The 18,947-nt window shown below is 39.1% G+C and overlaps 1 long non-coding RNA gene across 1 annotated transcript in view; it reads right to left on the bottom strand.

The window, feature by feature from the left end:
• LOC307189952 overlaps positions 1–14,476 on the bottom strand; it is a 42,156-nt gene extending 27,680 nt beyond the window's left edge. Inside the window, exon 1 of the long non-coding RNA XR_013829327.1 lies at positions 14,324–14,476. This is a non-coding gene — a long non-coding RNA (uncharacterized lncRNA). The remainder of the gene's footprint in view (positions 1–14,323) is intronic.
• Positions 14,477–18,947: the final 4,471 nt, after the last annotated feature.

The raw sequence follows: 18,947 nt of genomic DNA, 5'->3' as shown, positions 1-18,947 counted from the left end.
CGAGCAGCTTGCGGCAACTTAGCTCCCCAACCAGGGATTGAACCTGGGCCCTCGGCAGTGAGATTGCAGAGTCCTAACCACTGGATCACCAGGGAATTCCCTAGTGTTTATTTCTTTTGTCATAGGTGAAGAAACTAGGTAGGAAGGGTAATAAGTTTGTCCAGATTCAATCAGCTAATATAAGGTAGAAGCCAACGTGGTCTGAACCCACAGCCTGGACTCTGAACAACTACACTGAAATTGAAGCAAGAACAAGGCTGTGAGTAGGTAGAGTTTAAAGCCTTGCCCCTGGCAGTGTGTTCAAAGGGCCGGAAGAGGCAGCACCTGGGAACTTGTTAGAACGTTGACGTTCGAGTCCCACCCCAGATTTACAAAGACAAAATGTGTCTTTTTAAAATGCTTTTACAATATACCCTAGAAATTCCAATGCACCTTAAATTAGAAAACCACTGTTTTGGGAGGCAGATGTACCAACAGGTGACTACACTACGGATTGTCATTAGAGCTAAAGAGGTAGAGAAACACTGTCGGGGTTTTTGCAAAATTGAGGTGGGTGCTTCCTCTATCCTGTGGCACATTACAATCACCTACACAGCTTTATATAATACCAGGGCCTTGGCCATTAAAAAGTAATTCCAATATATAGCCAGGATGGAGAACTTGTCAGAAGTGCCTTGTTACTTACACCAGGCTTAGATGGATACAGTCGTCCCCAGTTATCAAAACAAACAACCAAACCAATGTCTGTGGCTCTGACCCTGGATCTTAGAGGCGCCAACCATCTCCTGCCCAGGGCTGTAATTGCCCCTCTCCCCCAGAGTGGTTTCCTGGCCTTGCTCTCCACGCAAACAGCCTTGCCTTCCCACCCCAAACAGACCCTCTGGCTCCTAGGATTTCACGTCACATGCCCCTCACCTAACACATCCTCTTTTCTCCTTGCCGCTAAGCCATGTCCTTTCCTTTTTTTTTTCTTTTAGCTCACATGACATCACCTCTGTCACCAGGATCAAATTTTACCACAGATCCTTGAAAACAAACCGTACAAAATAAACAGAAGGATTTAAGGGAGGCTACATAATTGTTTGTTCAAATCAAGCATTCTCCTTTTTTAAAAAAGCTAGATTCCTTTTGTCTGGGTCCTCTGTTGTGTGGTAACAATCCAAGGCCCACAAAAGAGCTCCGAGCTCCCTCCCACACGTACTGCTTTTTCTCCAGTACCAGGCCGTGCTCTGGTCAACCGCAAGGCAACAGTACTCGACTCCTGCTGGGCAGCTTTCAAAACAGGTCTCAGAAGAAGCCAGGAACAAACTGATGCTTCTCGTTTTCTCCCAACAATCCCTCCCCAGGGTTCAGATTTACACAGCGACTCCTGTTATCAACTTTGATCTCTTTAAAGAGGTCCCTTGTCTCTGTCTGAGCGATACAGAACCTCCGTGAGAACAGCAGTAAGAAAGCTTATGATCTTCCTCTCACATGATCAACAGACTGATTGCATCTTCTGGTTTAGTAACTTCCTCTTTTTTCACGCCAGCTGCTGAACAAGTTGCCAGTAACCCTGATTGGGGATGTAATTGGTTCTTTGGATTCTGTTCCATTCCTAACCATGTTTCAAGCTTGTAATTAGGTAGTGGGTTATGTAGACTGAAAAAAATGGTTCAGCTGAGTGCAAGAGAAAGTCTTTCCGGGTTACTCTTTCATCCTAAAAATTCATGAAGACATGCAAACCAACTTCACTTATTTCCTCTTTTGTTTCTCAGAGAAAAGGTTTTTTTGTTATTGGCGTTTTTTTTGGGGGGGGATGGGTGTTAGAGGTGATGGGTGGTGGCTTACAGAAATTCTAGGAAAAAGACATGGAAATGAATTATATTTAAAACAAGCAAACTGAAACAGTCTCTAAGAAGTCCAGCAAAACTCCTTTGACAATTGAAAAGTTTCAGCTTGATATGAGCCCTCACTTGAACTGTGCTATTTAAAATTTCCTATATTTAAATTATAAATTCTAGGAACATAGATATTTATTTATTTATGCATACATACATTTAAGCATGAATTCATTCATTTGTACAATAGATATTTACTGAATGTTTGATACAAACAATAGGTTCAGAGTAAACAGAAATAAGTAAGACACATTCTCTGCCCTCAAGCAGCTCATAATCTAAAGGGACAGAAAAGTGTAAAGGTATAAATTCTCTAATATCTTACGTGTGCTAAAGTGGACATTTCTAGAGAGTACAATGGGATCCCAAGAATCAACTCTATAATGGTGGCAGTAGCTGGGTGGGAAATTTTCTTAATAAAGCAAAAGAAATAAAGAGGAGGAAATTTCTAGAAAAAAAAAACCTTTAAGATCACCTTTCTATAATAAAAACTGAGGTGCTCAGATATTCCGTCTAGCTTGCCTCATTTTTTCTGCAGATGACAGCACAGTCCTGACCAGGATCAAACTGTACCACAAATCCTCAGAAACAAATTTGTACAAAATAAACAGAAGAATTAAAGGGATGGTATATAGTTCTGTTTGTTCAAATCAAGTATTCTCCTTTTCTTTAAAAAAAAAAAAAGCCTGTCTAGTGCTGTCTTTTACATGATACCCATACATCAACTGGGGTAACCCTACTCCCTGAACTAAGAATACTCAGAAGTCCCATGCCACAGTCAAAGCCGTTTCTAAGAGTTATCCCCGGAGGACTTAGGTTTCCATTGTCACTTCTAGCTCTGAGTTCCTGCTCCCACAAATCAGCGCTATTTAAGCATTATTTCACCTTCCTTGCAAAATGCCCCCGATTTACATCACTTTGGCTCAAGTATAGAATTTCAAATCTCTTCCTTGATCTTAAAAAGCACCACCAACAAAATCATGTTGGTAGGGTTCTCATACTTGTAACAACAGTGTAAGGAGCAAAGAACCAAATCCCTGTGAGAACCCATGACCCATTTGAACCAGTCCACCTTTGTCTTTTGGCCACCAGGACACAGTGGTGTCACCTGCTTATTCTTCATCTTGGTGGTGTCCATCCGCCTTTCCCACTCTCTTCTCCTTCCAGGTGGGCCTCCTGGCTTGCTCCTAGGAACTGCAAATTCTTTTTACACTGTTCAGTATAATATGGTACTCTCCAGTCCCACTCCCAAAATTCAGCTCGAGATTACTTTTGCTTATTCAAAATCCTACAGGGTCTGAGTAACCCTGGGATGGTGCTTTTGTTCTCAGGAGAAATTACACCTCTAATACAATCTGCTTTTCTTAGAAGGTACTTACAGCTTTATATAGCAATCTCCTCCTACATTACACCCGGCACTCTTCACATTTGAGGATGACATTACCATTCATCAAACTCTGCCTTCTTTTCTTCTTATTTTTGTTCTGGTTTTCTTTGGAACTGGTTTGCAAGAAATCCAGTTCTGTTACCGTACAGCCATGCCTCACTATGAACTCCAAACATAGTCAGATCATGATTTTGTTGAATTTGGATGCCTTAACTCTCTAGACACCCAAAACACTCAGGAGCAAGTATTATCCACCAGTCGTGATATTTAAAATGTGCCTCTATCTCTGGATTAATTTACTTGTTCTATAAACTTGAATCATGCACCATACTTTAAATTAATCTTTGTTCTGTTCTAGACGAGTTCACAGTCTGACCAAATATAAATCCCAAAATGCTTTAATGAAAGGGACCATCTTTGGAATTAGTGCAAAGCCTCTCAAGGGGGTGGCTTTAAAGGGACAATCTTCTTTTGTAGCCTATTTTCCAGTTCATTAGTTAGAACATTAATTCCACGCTTTGCAGTTGTGCCTCGTACTACACACTCTACCTCCTGGGATAGCACGGTGGAATACCCTTTGAAAAGAAAAAAAGAGTTGTAGAAATGGGAGTTTAAGATTCTTCCCCCACCCCCAGTTGTGACTTAGAAAATCCTCTGCAATGTTTTTATAGCGCCTGAAGCATTATAAATATTACTCTATATTATAATCATGCAATTACTTGTCTGTCTCCTCTCCTAGACATGAATCTCTGCAGGGCAGGGTTAGGGTTCACTAAAACTCAGTTCCTAGCATAGGAGACTGAAACTGGCAGTGTACTCACAGGAGCTTTATGGAAGAAAAGGGAGGGGAGAGAAGAGAGGGAGGAAAGAAGCTATTATGACTATGCTTTGCGGGAGGGAGATTATTCTACACAATTGCTTCGATTTGGCATCTGGGAAAATCTCCCTTCAGGGGTGTGGTCAATCTTATAGTTTGTGGATGGCTTAGTACCAGGATGTCAGTTCTCAGCTACCCCAAGCTGGGTAGAGTCTAGGCACTGGGATTAAATATCTTTTGTAAGATGGGCAAATAATATTAAAGTCTTGTAGATATTTAAAAACAATTTTTTTGGCCATGTGACATGTGGGATCTTAGTTTCCCGACCAGGGCTCCAACATGCACCCCATGACGTGGAAGCTCGGAGTCTTAACCAGTAGACCGCCAGGGAAGTCCCAAAGTCTTATAGATATTTTATGCCAAACTCTACTACATCATACTCCATGAACATCACTGCTGCTGGTGACCAAAATGGGATTCTAACCCTAAGTTTTATTTTGTTAAAATGCTTTCAATTTGTCATATCTTAGTCTTATCGGCTGAACTTTGTCCCACTCCCCAACTGATATGTTGAAGCTGTTACCCCCAGTACCTCAAAATGTGACTGTATGTGGAGATAGGACCTTTAAAGAACTGATTAAGGTAAAGAGAGGCTTTCAGGGTGGGTCATAATCCAGCTGACTGTTGTCCTTATAAGAAAAGAAACCAGGACACACAAAGAGACATCAGGGGCACACATGCACAGAGGAAAGACCATGTGAGGACACACACACAAACAACCATCTGCACGCCAAGGAGAGGGGCTTCAGAAGAAACCAATCCTGCCAACAGCTTGAGGACTTCCAACCTCCACAACTATCAGAGAATGAATTTCTGCTTAAGTCACCCAGTCTGTGTGGTATTTTGTTATAGCAGCTCCAGAAAAGTAACACACTTAGAAATATCACTGATCTCTAGCAAAAATCATTAAGGTTAATCTTGATTCTTCCATTAACCAGAAAATATTCACTTTTTAAAATTTAACTTTAAAAATTGAATGAATGGAGTGAGTTACAAAGTACAAGGATCTAGAAAAATATTTCCAAGTTAAAATTAAAAAGAAACCTACCTGGATGCTCCCAGATAAATCTCTTATCTTTGGAAAATCTCAGTTTTCTCATTTCTGAAATAAGACTGTTGGAAAGATAACATTTTATCCCTTAACTTTAAGAGTCTGTAATTTACTGCTAAGTATATCATTGGTAATGCTGGTTCTGATGGTGGTGGTAAATAGTAAAGGGATTCAAGCCAGGATTTCACCAGCCACAAGTATAAGAAGATTTTATAATCAACATATGGCATGTGTTTGCATTGACTTGAAGACTATCATTAGAAACTAACTTTTTCAGAAGACTAGGAATCTATCATGTGATTATATTTTATTACAATCGGCTAGATTATGCTTCAGTAACAACCAAACTCTGAATCTCCATGGCTTAACAGCTGACTTATTTCTCTTTTCACTGTACATTTCCAGTGCCTGTCAGCACTGTTCATACCAGTCACTCAGGGGCCCACACTGATGAGGGTTTAATCTTCAACAATTACTCTGGCAGGGAATAAGATGGGGCAAATTGAGCATGGCTCTTAAAATTTCTGCTCAGAAGTGGTCATATGCCACTTTCATTCAGATTTCATTGGGAAAAGTAAATCACATGGCTATGCCCAATATTAAAGTAGGTTAGGAGTATAATTTTTCTATATGACAGAAAGAACAAGAAATGAAATATTTGTGAATAGCTTGGAGATGATGATAACCAAAATGCTAAAGGATACTCCCCAAATCTGATTGTATTCATGGGTAAACATGATTCAGAAATTTTAAGCTATCAGCTCTAGGAAATGCTGCTTTAAGCTTGAGAGTTAGTTTTACTACAAGAAGTAGAAAAAGAGGGAGGGGGAAGAGGGGGAAGAGGAAGAAGAGGAGGAAGAAGAAGAGAAGACGTATTCCACATACTAGGAAGCAAGCTTCTGAAAGTCATTACTTCAAGAGGTGGTATAGACTGAAAAATGGCTTCAGAAAAAGTCTAAATTAGTACATGGAGTTGAATCCATGCCAACCAGTAATGAGAAAAAAATTTATGATATCCCAATGTCCCCCGTCATTGAATCACTCAGTTTTGTTTTGTTTTGTTTTAAGCTGGGAGTTAACACATTAATATCCAATGTACTAATAATAATTCAGTAGTAACAGCACTTCTGGGTGCTCATAGAAACAAATATAATGTCTTGAAATTTGAATTTTCTGTCAGCTCATGTTTTATTTATTCAGTCAGTGAAGGGGGACAATCAATTTCATAGCATAAAATACAGCAGTGCCCAAAAATCTAGGACAGCAGCTCTCAAAATTGTTTATTATGTAAATTGTTCTGAATACACAGTGGATGTAGTCTCTCTGCTAGGCACTTCACACACAGTATAATGTTCACTCTTCTCCTCAACCTGGAGCTGCAACGTGCATGACCCTGAGCTGTTCCTAGAGGCCTGTAGGGCCAAGACTGATGGACACTTGACATGAAACCATCCTCCTTTTTTGGGAAAACTTTGGGTTTGATCAATTGTCATGAGTGGGAATAATCTAGGGTACAGTATCAAAAAAGCCATCGCCCCAAAATTACTTAGATAATTAACAAGGAAAGAAAATCATGTCCATGAATTATCAACTGGGCAGACTTTAGTCCCCAGTCCCTAACTTAAGATAAGAAGAATATCATTTCAATACACCTTTGAAAAAAAATAAAGAATTCTCACCAGAGGAGGGCCAAGAAACAAACATAAGAGATATCTGAAAAGATTCCTTTGATGATATACATCTCTTGAAATTCCAAATTTTACACTGTTTTGTAAAAAGAAGAAATTAGTTAGCTAATTAGCCTGGCAAAAGAAAGAGTCTGTTCTGATCATTGACCAAGACTCTCCGAAAAATGTTATTGGTTCTATTTTACAGATGAAGAAACTGAGGCTCAAAAAGGTCAAATCATCAGTTCAAAATCCAAAGTTGACCTTCTTTATTTACCTCCTTCACTTTCTGAGCCCTTTTTACTTCTTCCTTTCTACCTCAAATGCCTTTCTTTTTCTGCTCGCTGCTAGAATTTCAAAATCTGGGATCAGAGAAGACCCCAGTGGGCTGCATTCTCAAGAAACAATGACACACATCACTCCAGCTTTTCCCCAGGCCCTTTATTTGCTTCCTAAGAGATTCAGACAGAATTTTACTTTTTAATCCTTATACCGGGATTTGCATTTCAAAACCAAGTTTGAGATATTGATTGATTTTTGATGAAAGAAGGAATCCTTCATGGTGAGATTATGAACTTCAGGGAGAGAGAAATGTCAGTGACGGCTTTCCTGGTATCCTTGAAATCACACCACCACAGCATCAGCCTACATAGAGGGATGGCCTTGCTCTGATTCTTCCAATCCAGGCACCAGAAATCTGCTAGGCAAAGATGGTCATTCTTGAGTAGGGCCCATGAATCAAGAAATTTAATCCCTCCCGCAAAAAAAAGCTTTCAAAAAATATAGGGCATGAGGGAGATGATTTCAGACACCTAATCCAACCACAATGTTTAAAAAGTGGGAAAATCCACAAGCATCCGTGTGCTCAGAGGTGAGTCATCCACTCTTTTAGCCTTTTCAGTCATTCACTCAGCCTCTGATTCTCCTCTTATTAAAACATCTGGTTACTCCTACAGATGTTTCCAGACTGACTAGTGCACCCTGTCTTCACAGCTGGCTGGATCCCCATCTTGTAAAAGAGTCTGATCTCTTTCAGTTGGGGCTCAGGAGCATTTCAACACAGGACTAGCATAAGGATAATTTGAACTAATCAGAGGTCTGCAAAGGAAACAGCTATGTACCAAAATTTGTGCTATAATCCAGTCAAAGAAAGACAGGGACATGAATAGAGGGGCTACTTGCCAGAAACCTCTGATCCTGCCCTGCTTTTCCCAGAGCTATTTGGCAAACCACTTGAGTGTAATTTCTTCTTTGGTACTTGTCTCCTTTTTTTCCCCAGTGATGCAACTTGCTTACTCACCAAAGTCTCAACAACCTACTTAAGCAAGCAGAAATGGGAATTTCCATGGAACATATTTCTAGAGAACTTCTGGTGTTGGCCATTGAACTGGAAGCAGCTGTGTTATCTAATGTACACAAAATGCTAACTAACCCCTTTTGCTACCGTCACTCCTCCACTCCAATATTTTAATGTTCAACCAGAGAGACTAAATTTAGAATATGCCTCTTTTCTGGGAGCTCTAAGTACATCTAAAGAGCTAAATCTGAGAAATAAAATCAGAAACTGAGAAGTGACCTGGAAACAGGATTTTTCTGGGGCTCCTCATTAGATGTCTCGGCTCAGGGTACTTTCAGTTGACTCACAGCTCAGCAAACTCCTATGGAAATCTACTATGAGCTGCTAAAATAGTAACATGGATACAAAGAGAAAAAGACCAGTCCCGGACTAATGTTTTTCACAGTCTGATGGAGAAGATAAGTAAAATAATTCGTATCTAAAAACTAGATGATTCTAGAAGGCGGACACTGCCAACTGGTGTTAAAAATCATCTTCAGAGAAGAGCTCTAAGCTCCTCAGTCCATGATGCTGGTGACGTTGTGTTTCTTGATGTCAGCATGCTCAGTTTGTGTAGCTACATGCATTTTTCTGTATGAATTTTTTATGTATATCTGTATTCTATATGTACTATTTTAATTCAAAAATCTTTAAAAACCCGTTCGACTAATTACATAAATGTGGCTCTAAATCCCCAGCATTGTTTCTAATAATCATCCTAATAATATTTAACATTTGACCAACTTAAATACCTTTGTCCAACAAGGAGGGATAAACACAAGTAAGCAACAACAACAATGACAACAAAAATGGCTTCTTTGATCAAATATGACAGTGTGCCAGGCACCGGACCAGGCACAGGAGATCAAAAGTCACAGTGCAGGGGAGAAGTCTCTTAGCGATCAGAGGTCTCAAACGGAGACTTAGACTGCCTGTGCTGTTTTCAAGCATACAGTTCAAAGGGGGGAGGTGGGAAGACAAAGAAGTATTTGAAGATTTTGCAGTAAAGCACACTCTTTCTGGTTAATTGCTAACCACATGACTAGCTAGTGGCATGTGCCCACCTGCTTCATACACTTATGCCCACTTGCAGGGCCCCAACCTGTTCTAGGCTCTTCTATTCTCAGGGTTGCCATCTGCAATTCTAATTCTCATGTCAGCATCAAGCTCTATGAGGAATCACTGAGCAACCTGTAAGATCTTCAAGCAGCAATTGTACAGTTAACACAGATCTATAGGCCGGGCTTGGTAGTGACCACACCAATAAAACAAAAATCAACCATCCCCTTCATAGGTGGTGTGGAAAGTCCAGTGAATCTCTCATTAACCTTCTAAGTAGCTACGGTCATACAGTCAGCACTAACCATCCTCATAAAATGAAGGAGTAAAAGTCAAAATCATAACCGATCTTTACTGTTGTTGTTTTTTTTTTAAGTGGTGGACTTATTTGTATCTCAGGATATTGTAAAATGTTTTCTCTTGCCCTTGTCTTTTTCATTTTGTCTCCATCCTGGCTTCCCTCCCCGAGCCATTGCTTCTGCTCCAGTTGCCTTGTTGCTGTTTATAAAGCTGTGGCCACCCAGCCTGTGAGGTGGAAGATGGCAGTAATTTTATCTTCCCCATTTTGTATGCCCACTGCCTAAAACACTGTTCAAATATCAAGCAGCCACTCAATAAATGTGGATTAAATGAGGAAGAAAATACAAAGAGCAATCAAATTATGTGAGACTAAATAGGCATGGGGACTTAAAACATAAGAATCCATTTAATCTGCTAGAAAATTCTAGCCCTCAATAAAATGTTAGAATTGGAAAGGATCTGATATATCATTTGGTCCAATATCCTTATTTAAAAAATGAGGGTCATGTGCACATAAGTCACAGAGCCAGCCAGGGCCAGCAGGCACAGACCTCCCTCCAGGAGGGAGGTAAATTTCTTGTAAATTTCTTCACCTCAAGAGTAGTCTTTTCTGATTAACCTCCTATTCTCATCACTTGTATCTCTGGTATTGTCTCAGTCAGCCATCCAAAATGGTCTCATGATTTTTCTCCCGATTTGTTTCATTGTCAGTTAATGCGGCTTTGTTTTTTAATGAGTCACACTCTTCTCACTAACTATAGTGACCTTTTCTCAACCTTCCACTACTTCTCTTTTGTTTTAAATATTCTCTAAGTTGCCTAAATTTTCACCATCCTTTTCAAGTTTAAGGGGAAAAGAAAATCATGCATAGTGGAAGGGGGTTTGGAAATTCTATTGTCAAAAACGATGTGAATTGATTGGGGGTGGGGTTGGCAGTGGGGGGAGGTACAGCGTCCCAGACTGGTGAGGAAATACCAGAGCCTAGAAAACGCCAAGCCAGACGGGATAGGGCACACCTTCGAGATCTGGCGAAGAGGTCCCAAAGGACACTTTTTGCAAAGGAATAAAAATAAGTGGATGAGAAAGCTCACCTGGGATATCTTTCCAAAAAAGTAAGCAATGTAAAAATAAAACAAAGTCCACAGTTGGTAGATTCATTCAAATATTCATTTATTCAACTGACATTTAGACGGCACGTTCTTTTGTACTTAACCTCATACCAGATGACTGGGCTATAGTGGAAAGAAACAAACCCTTCCTCAAGGAGTCCAGGTTCAAGAGACAAAGGAATGTTAAAGGAAAGTTCTCAGATGCATTGATTTTGAGCAAAGGTCTAGGTTTATTTGAAACTTGCCACATGGGTACTAACTTCAAAGAAAGCCTGTTCAAATCTTGCTTCCACAAAGAGAATCTTTATATTGATAGAAATAAAACAAAACAAAAACACTGTCTTGATGAGATTGTTAGTCTAGATGCTAGAAAGGAATTCTAAAAAAAGTTTATTGATCTAGTCCCAAGATTGTTTAAAGGGTTTAAATTTGTAAAACTATCATACGTATATCCATTTTTGTAGGCTAAACTCTAATTTCACTGACCTGGGAATTAATCAGATATACTACCAATTAGTAATGAAAGATTGCTCAAGTATGTTAATCAAAAAGTAATTATGCTTTTCCTCAGGTTTGAGGCACTTCATTTCTTTTTCAATTCCTAAAATTTATCCTCAGAAAAAGGTGAGACAATATAAAATGAACATAATAATGTTTACTCTATCATGAATAAGGATAGTGACAGAAGTTTTTTGTGACTAATAAGAATTATTAACAAAAACAAAAAAATAATAGTATTAAATATTCAATGTCTATTGCTACAAGTTATGAAGACACATGATCAGTCCCTACTAGGAGAACTTCAGTGGTTTTCTATCCTCTACCACACCCTAGATGGAATGTTCTATCAAGTAACAAATTCTCTTCAATCTGACTCTCATTCACCAAATAGTCTTACCAGTATTTGACTGTCAGTAAAAAGTACTTTGTGGGCAGGGAGACCTGGTTTGAATATCTGCCCCACCAATTAACCAGGTTTGAAGGTTAGAAAAGTTATTTAAACCTTTGAACATTAGTTCCCTCATTGCTAAAATGGAAATAGTTTCTCACTTAATAGAGTCGTTATGGTTACATAAAATAATGCATGTGAAAGTATTCGGCACAAAGTAAACATCCAATAAATTATAATCATTTTAGTTAAATCGCCATCATCATCATCACTTTTTTTTCCAGGCAGTGTGGGTACACCCTGCCCATTGCATGGGGTAGAAATCAAAGCATTAGATTTGAAACTAAGCTCCAAAACTTGTTAGCTATGAGATCAAGGTAGATCGTTTAAAGTTTCTCATTTAAATTCTTCATTTATAAAACTGGGATGAAGTAAGAACTACATCACAGAGTTGTGGTGACAAGTAATTGAAGTAATACAAGGAAGTGCCCATTAATGGGTGGTTCTTCACTAAATGATATTCCCTTTACTCAGCATGTCCAGATCTGGCATTCTGGCTAATGGAGAGGCATTCCTATGCTATAAATGAATAAATTACCATTTAATTTGTCGGTTCAGTAGTTAAGTATTTTTACTTTTTTTTTTTTTTGCGGTACGCGGGCCTCTCACCGCTGTGGCCTCTCCCGTTGCGGAGCACAGGCTCCGGACGCGCAGGCTCAGCGGCCACGGGTCACGGGGCCCAGCCGCTCCTCGGCATGTGGGATCCTCCCGGACCGGGGCGTGAACCTGCGTCCCCTGCATCAGCAAGCGGACTCTCAACCACTGCGCCACCAGGGAAGCCCAGGAGTTAAGTATTTTTAGTGTGAGGTTTGTCCTCTAGAGCCTCTAGGGCCTGCTCATCCCTGGAGAAGGTGATCAAATCACATTAAAGAACCTGCAGAATTGTGGACAAAATCAGTTATATTACCAATCCTTGTCCACATAAGTCCTGCCCCATGAAATCATCTGTCCTCTGGTTTAAAAGGAGTATAAGCATATTAAAAAGAAATGAAAAACAGAGTACTGAGTTCCATACTGTATATCTTAGAGGGAAAAAAATGGTTGGAAAATTCCTGTGGGTAAAGTCCAGGAGACTGAGTGCAATTTGGGGTTCAGTTGGTTGCTAGGCATGAGAGTAGTTTCTCAGGAAGTCGCACCGTCTGTTGTTACACCCCACGCTCATCCCTGGGCCCCAGGCATTGACCTCTGCTGCATGCTCCAGCCATTCTGAGCTACCTGCTATTCTCTGATGATTTTGTGATTCCTCATTTCAATGCCTTTGTACCATCTAGTCCCTCTAGTAGAAGTGGCTCGGTGCCCCTTTCCCTTACCTTTCTTCTGCATCTGCATATCTTTATGACTCAGCTCAAGTGTCACTTCCTCTGGAAAGACTTGCTTCTATCACACCGTCAATACCCTTTGTCTGTGTTTCTTTGGACTCTGTCTTGACTCTCACTACAGTCATCCAGGGAATATCTTTTTAGTCCCTGTCTTCTTTAAAGCACTGAATGTAGGTACCATGTCTATTCCCCACCCCACCCCCACCCCTTTTTTTTACCTCAAGCCTAGCCCACAGTAAGTTCTCACTAATACTTAACTGGAGACTGACTGGTCAAAAATAGAAATAAAAATATGGTCAAAGTTCCAAGCAGAGGTAAAAATAAGCAGCTTTATCTTTAATTGGAGGGTGGAGGGCAAGTGTTGGGATCTTCCAGTATGTTATTCTTAGCAAGTTTTCTGTTATCTGTTTCATTTTGGTTTTACTATGGGGCACATGTTTTTTAATCTCTAGAAGGGGAATAATAATTACCGTTCAAGATGACTGTAAGATTTGAAAAAGATAACATATGTGAATGTGCATAGTGTGGTACCTGAACCAAGGTAAGGGGTCAAGAGATGTTGTTATTCTAACCAAATTATCAGCAGTCTTTTTTTAAAAAAAAAAAACAACTTACACACAATAACTAGTGACTGACACAGACCTTACTGAAGGTTTCAAGGGAAAAATAGAGAAAAATGTTTACGTGTCACTCCACACCACAAACCACAGAAAATCCACAGTGGAAGACCTCTTTTTGGCTATAATACTATTGGAGATTTCCTCTTGGACCTCTGAGTAACTACCCAGGAGTAGAATTTCTGGATTATATGATAGATGAACTTTTAAAAACATTGCCAAACAGTTTTACAAAGTGATTGTACCATTCTACATTCCCACGAAGAGTATATGAGAGTTCCAGTTTTTCCACATCTTTGTCAACTTTTGGTTTAGTTGGTCTTTTAAAATCTTAGCCATTTTATACCTAATATCCATAATGGTCTTATATCTCTAATACATAAAGAACTGCTTAAGTTAACATGAAAAAACAAAAATGGTTATGAGTCTTGAATAAGCACTTAACTAAAGATGAGACAGCTAATTCATCTGCTGAGAGTAGGAGCAGGAAAATCCTAAGGAGAAAGATGAAACTTTAAATTAAGCCATGAAAGGAATGAGAACAGTTCATGACCAGTAGAACACAGAAGGATTCCATGGCAACACTGGGAGCCCTGTTGAGGCATTATTCAACAAGGCTGTGCAATTTCTCCAACACTGTTCAGTCTGTTGGGAATAGCAGTGGACAATCGGGGTCCAAGTCAGAGATAATGATCATCACAAATTATTCAGCCCGGCATATCAGGGTGGGATAACTGCTGAAAGAAACAATCCCCAAATTCCAGTGACTTACCTCAAAATAGAGTTTGTTTCTCACTAGACATTGAAGTGCAGGTCAATGGATGGTCTCTGCTCCACACAGTCACGAAGGTACCCAAGATCCTTTTATCTTGTCTCTCCTGCAGGCCTTTGAAGTTCTCTTCATTCATCCAATGGATGCAGTAAAAATGCTAGGATTAGACATGGAAGGATTTAATGAGCCAGGCCTGGAAGTACTGCTCATCGCTTCCACTCAAACTTCACTGGCCAGAACTTTATCATTGGTTTTAATCTAATTGCCAGGGGAAGCGAATAAAGAAGTTGTATGTCCTGGAGATGAGGATAATAAAGCTACTGGTGACCATTTTCAGTCTCTGACACACAAGGCAAAAGTCAGGTACCAGAATATTTTTGAATATAAGATAAAAACAGAGATATGGGAATTTTTCAAGATCAGTTCATATAATGACATCTCTCATTTCTCCTCCTGAAAGTCGGTTCATGCCCCCACCTTCTTAATTTCCTTCACACTTAGTGCCCAGTCTTCCTTTTTGTCTTATTCTTGGCATAATTCTCAGTTGTACACTAGCGTTCATGTTCCCCCATCAACTCTCAGCTCTGTGCCAAGAACTCCCCTTTATGCTTGAGTTCACTCCCTCTGCTGAGATCCATTCCAGCTGCCTGTGGTCTTATTTACACTTGTGCTCAGGTAGTTGGTTTCCTCTGACATTTTCTTTGCCTATTCAAAATCCTATTCACTCTTCAAGGCTCAGCTTGGTTCAAAGGACACTTCTCTGGGAAGCTTTTCCATAATAACCAAATACCTGGGCCGTAGACATGCTTTTTGATTCTAGATCTTCCATTTATTGATTTTAATCTTAGATTGTGAACTCAAGAACTTTGAGGACCTTTTTCATTCATTGTCAAAATGGAAATAAGAGTTGTTTTACATAATAATGGTAACTATTCAAACTTAGTATATAAAAGTGCAAAGTATCTAATGTATAATAGATACTCAAGAATCCTAAATGATAACATCTATTCTGCTCAGAACTTCTTTGGCATTTTTATTTTATCAATCCTTTCACATATTACCACATTTCCCTTTTATTGTGGGTGTCTATGCACTTGTCCTCTCTTTGTATTGAATTCTGGATCAGGAGCAGATGTTTTTTCTTAAGAGAGAGAGTGTGTGTGTGTGTGTGTGTGTGTGTGTGCGCGCGAATTCTTAATTGTACTGAGCACATGTATTCATGGCACAGATCCAATAAATGTGTTCTCATCAGAAAAGTTCTGAGATTCTCATCCCAAAAGGAGATGGTGAAAAGACTTCAGCTAATGTGTAGAAACACACAGAAATTCTTTTTTAACGAGAAAGAATCCTGTATAAGCAAGCACAAAATACATCTCAGTAAATATGGAAGTACTATATGAACTCTATCATGTTACACAAATACAAAGGATTATTATTACAAAGTAGAATAAAATTGAAGTTAAAATTTTGTGTGTTTTCCAGTTACCATTAAGAGCCCAGTTCATAACTCCTTTTTTGTTTTATAGCTTTCCTTCCCAGGAAGTGAGGCAGAATGATTCCCAGTTGAGAGAAATTAAACTTGTTGGTCATTTTCCACCAAAACATTGCTTGATAGAGCCAAATACAATTCTGTAAGCGTTCCTCTTTCCTAAATACTGCAGGAAAGCCCCATGGACATCTGGTTTAAGCAAATAGAGAGAAACATGTGGTCAATTATGCATGTAAGCAGGAGGGAAACTTGACAAAAGATTCAGAAATTGAGGGTCCACAGCAAATTAAGTGGTCTTTACCATGTTTTGTGTATTTCAGATACATAGATTTTTTCATCATACATGAAGCTGAAAAAAATAAATATACCAAACTCTTGCATTGTATGTAATGTTCATCTTTGTATAGATCTTGTTTCCAAATTTGCTTTTCAGGAAGTGGATTTACAGCTTTGAAGTTTCTGCTCCTTACATGTTTCTAAGAAGCTAAAAGTTACCAAGTTAGCACATGGAATTAAAATCTGGAGCTCAAATAAAGAATAAAGACAACTAAAAATATTTCATGCCCTCATTTTTTTGAAGCTTTGAAGCGCTTTTTTTTTTTTTTACGAGTTAATGTTATGGCCCTAGTTGAAAGTACTTCTATCATTGTCATTTTATTCTGTACAGCGTTACACTAACATGGAATCTAGGTTGCTTCTGATTAAATAAAGATTGGAGGAGACAGAGCCTTTTCAGGTTTCAAGGTCTCCTGCCTACTCTAGGGACTTTTGTAGTTAAACAAAATGCAAGGGTATCAAAAATGTTTATATAACTTAATTAAATTAAAATAGATTCTGATAATTAACAGTAACACCTATAGGGCAAAATGCGTCTGCGGAGTGCTTAGTTTTTTACATGTATGCACTGGCATTCCTTCCATAACAACGATATATTAAGCACCTACTATATGTGAGGCATGGTAAGAGTTGCCTTGCAGATTACACCTATTGGCCAGAGTGCAATCCCTCACCCACTCCACCACTCACCAGAGCACAGATACTTCCATAAAAGAAATTCTAGAACCAGTCATCTTGGGAAAAGATATGGCCAGCTAAATCTATCACCCTGTTTTTCTTAGTCATGTCCTAAGATTTAAGGCTCTCTGCTCATTTGCCCTTTTAGGTACTCAGTCACTCTTATCCATCCAGCCATCCTTCCACCCATTCATAATGATTCAAACGTATGCATTGACTTAGTGTGAGTTAGGCATTTCTTTAAGGGATGCAAAACAGATATGGTTCCTATTCCCACAGTACTTTAGTAGAAGAGATAGTAATTAAATACCTAAGTAGTTATGTACTAAAATAAGAGCTATGGTAGAAAGATATAATATGCTATGAGAGAATAACAGTGAGGTCTAATTTAGTTTGGGGACTTAGAAAAAAACAAAACTTTAAGAAAGGAGCATTTAAACACATATATATGGAATCTAAAAAAAATTAAAAATTGGTTCTGAAGAACCTAGGGGCAGGACAGGAATAAAGATGCGCAGACGTAGAGAATGGACTTGAGGACACAGGGAGGGGGAAGGGTAAGTTGGGACGAAGTGAGAGAGTGGCATGGACATATATACACTACCAAATGTAAAATAGATAGCTAGTGGGAAGCAGCCGCATAGCACAGGGAAATCAGCTCGGTGCTCTGTGACCACCTAGAGGGGTGGGATGGGAGGGTGGGAGGGAGACACAAGAGGAAGGCGATATGGGGATATATGTATACGTATAGCGGATTCACTTTGTTATACAGCAGCAACTAACACAATTGTAAAGCAATTATACTCCAATAAAGATGTTAAAAAAATAAAAAATAAATTGGGTTAATATAATAAAGGCCAGGTGTGAGGGATTTGTTCTGCTGATGTGACTCACAGCAGAGCAGAGAGGTTACAGAATTGGCTGTAGCAGCATCTTCTTGATTCAACAGCAAGATTCCTGATCATGATGGCAGCAGCAGCATGTAGAGGTACAGTTTTGGGGTTTTTTTTTTTGCATGTGGGATATTAGTTCCCCAACCAGCGATCGAACCCATGCCCCCTGCAGTGGAAGCGTGGAGCCCTAACCACTGGACTACCAGGGAAGTCCTGAGGCACAGTTCTATGCTGAAGCTTTGGGAGTCATTGTTAAAAGTTCAGCCTAAAGTCTGTTACATAATTTATTCCCAGATTTCTGTAAGTCATTTAACACACATTAGTAAATTTCTTTCTCTTTGCATTAGCTACAGTGGATTCAGTACTATGCAACCAAAAAGACACAGTATTGATTTATAAAAGGAAAACATGCCCTAGGAAGAGTTGTGAAAATAGTCGAAGTCAAAAGTTCCCAAACTGATCTGAAAATGTTAGTGATCTGAGAGATGTTTAAATAGGTATTTAAGAATAATGGATTTCTTTTCCATAGGACTTCTCAAGAACTTTGAAATTGTTAATTTGTGCTGTAAATCACACTGTGCATCATTTCCCCAATGCATTTTACCAAGAAATTATTCATTTCAGGGGAAACCTATTATCAGCTTGACAAACACAGACAGAGTTTGTGAAACATTGGTCTAAATAAAATACCCAGCAGTCTGAGCCAACAACCTTTGCTTTTGTTCCAAACAATCTGTTTTCAGACTATTTGTTTCCATATATCTTGTTGTCATGCTATAGTAGGCAGTTTTCTGGATAGGGATATCAATATCCAAACAGTATAAAAAGTATATACTCATTTTGTAAGTTGGCAGCATTATTTATTTGGACAAAGTAATTTCATTTCAGCTTGCCTAGAGTAGTGAAAACCAGATACAAAAGGAAGCCCAGCTTATTTTATGATCCCAAAGAAATCAAAGTGAAAACACTAACATAAATATATTTTGTCTTTATTTCTCAGCTTACTTGTGGTTCCAGAAGAGTTCGATGGGGATAAGAATTTTACAAGAGGCAGAAGGTACTGAGTGTTTTTGTGGTGAGATAGTATTTGAATACTACATTTGAATACTAGAGCTTGTAAATGTATAGGCTTGGGATCAGCCTTAGCTTTGCAAAATTAAGGTCATTCTAGTGCAATGTCATAAACATTATCATTTTCTAGAATAAAGGGAAAAATTAATTCAGCCTA

Source organism: Stenella coeruleoalba (assembly GCF_951394435.1).
Source record: "Stenella coeruleoalba genome assembly, chromosome: 8".
Taxonomy (NCBI): Eukaryota; Metazoa; Chordata; class Mammalia; order Artiodactyla; family Delphinidae; genus Stenella; species Stenella coeruleoalba.
This window is presented reverse-complemented; position numbering and strand designations above follow the sequence as displayed.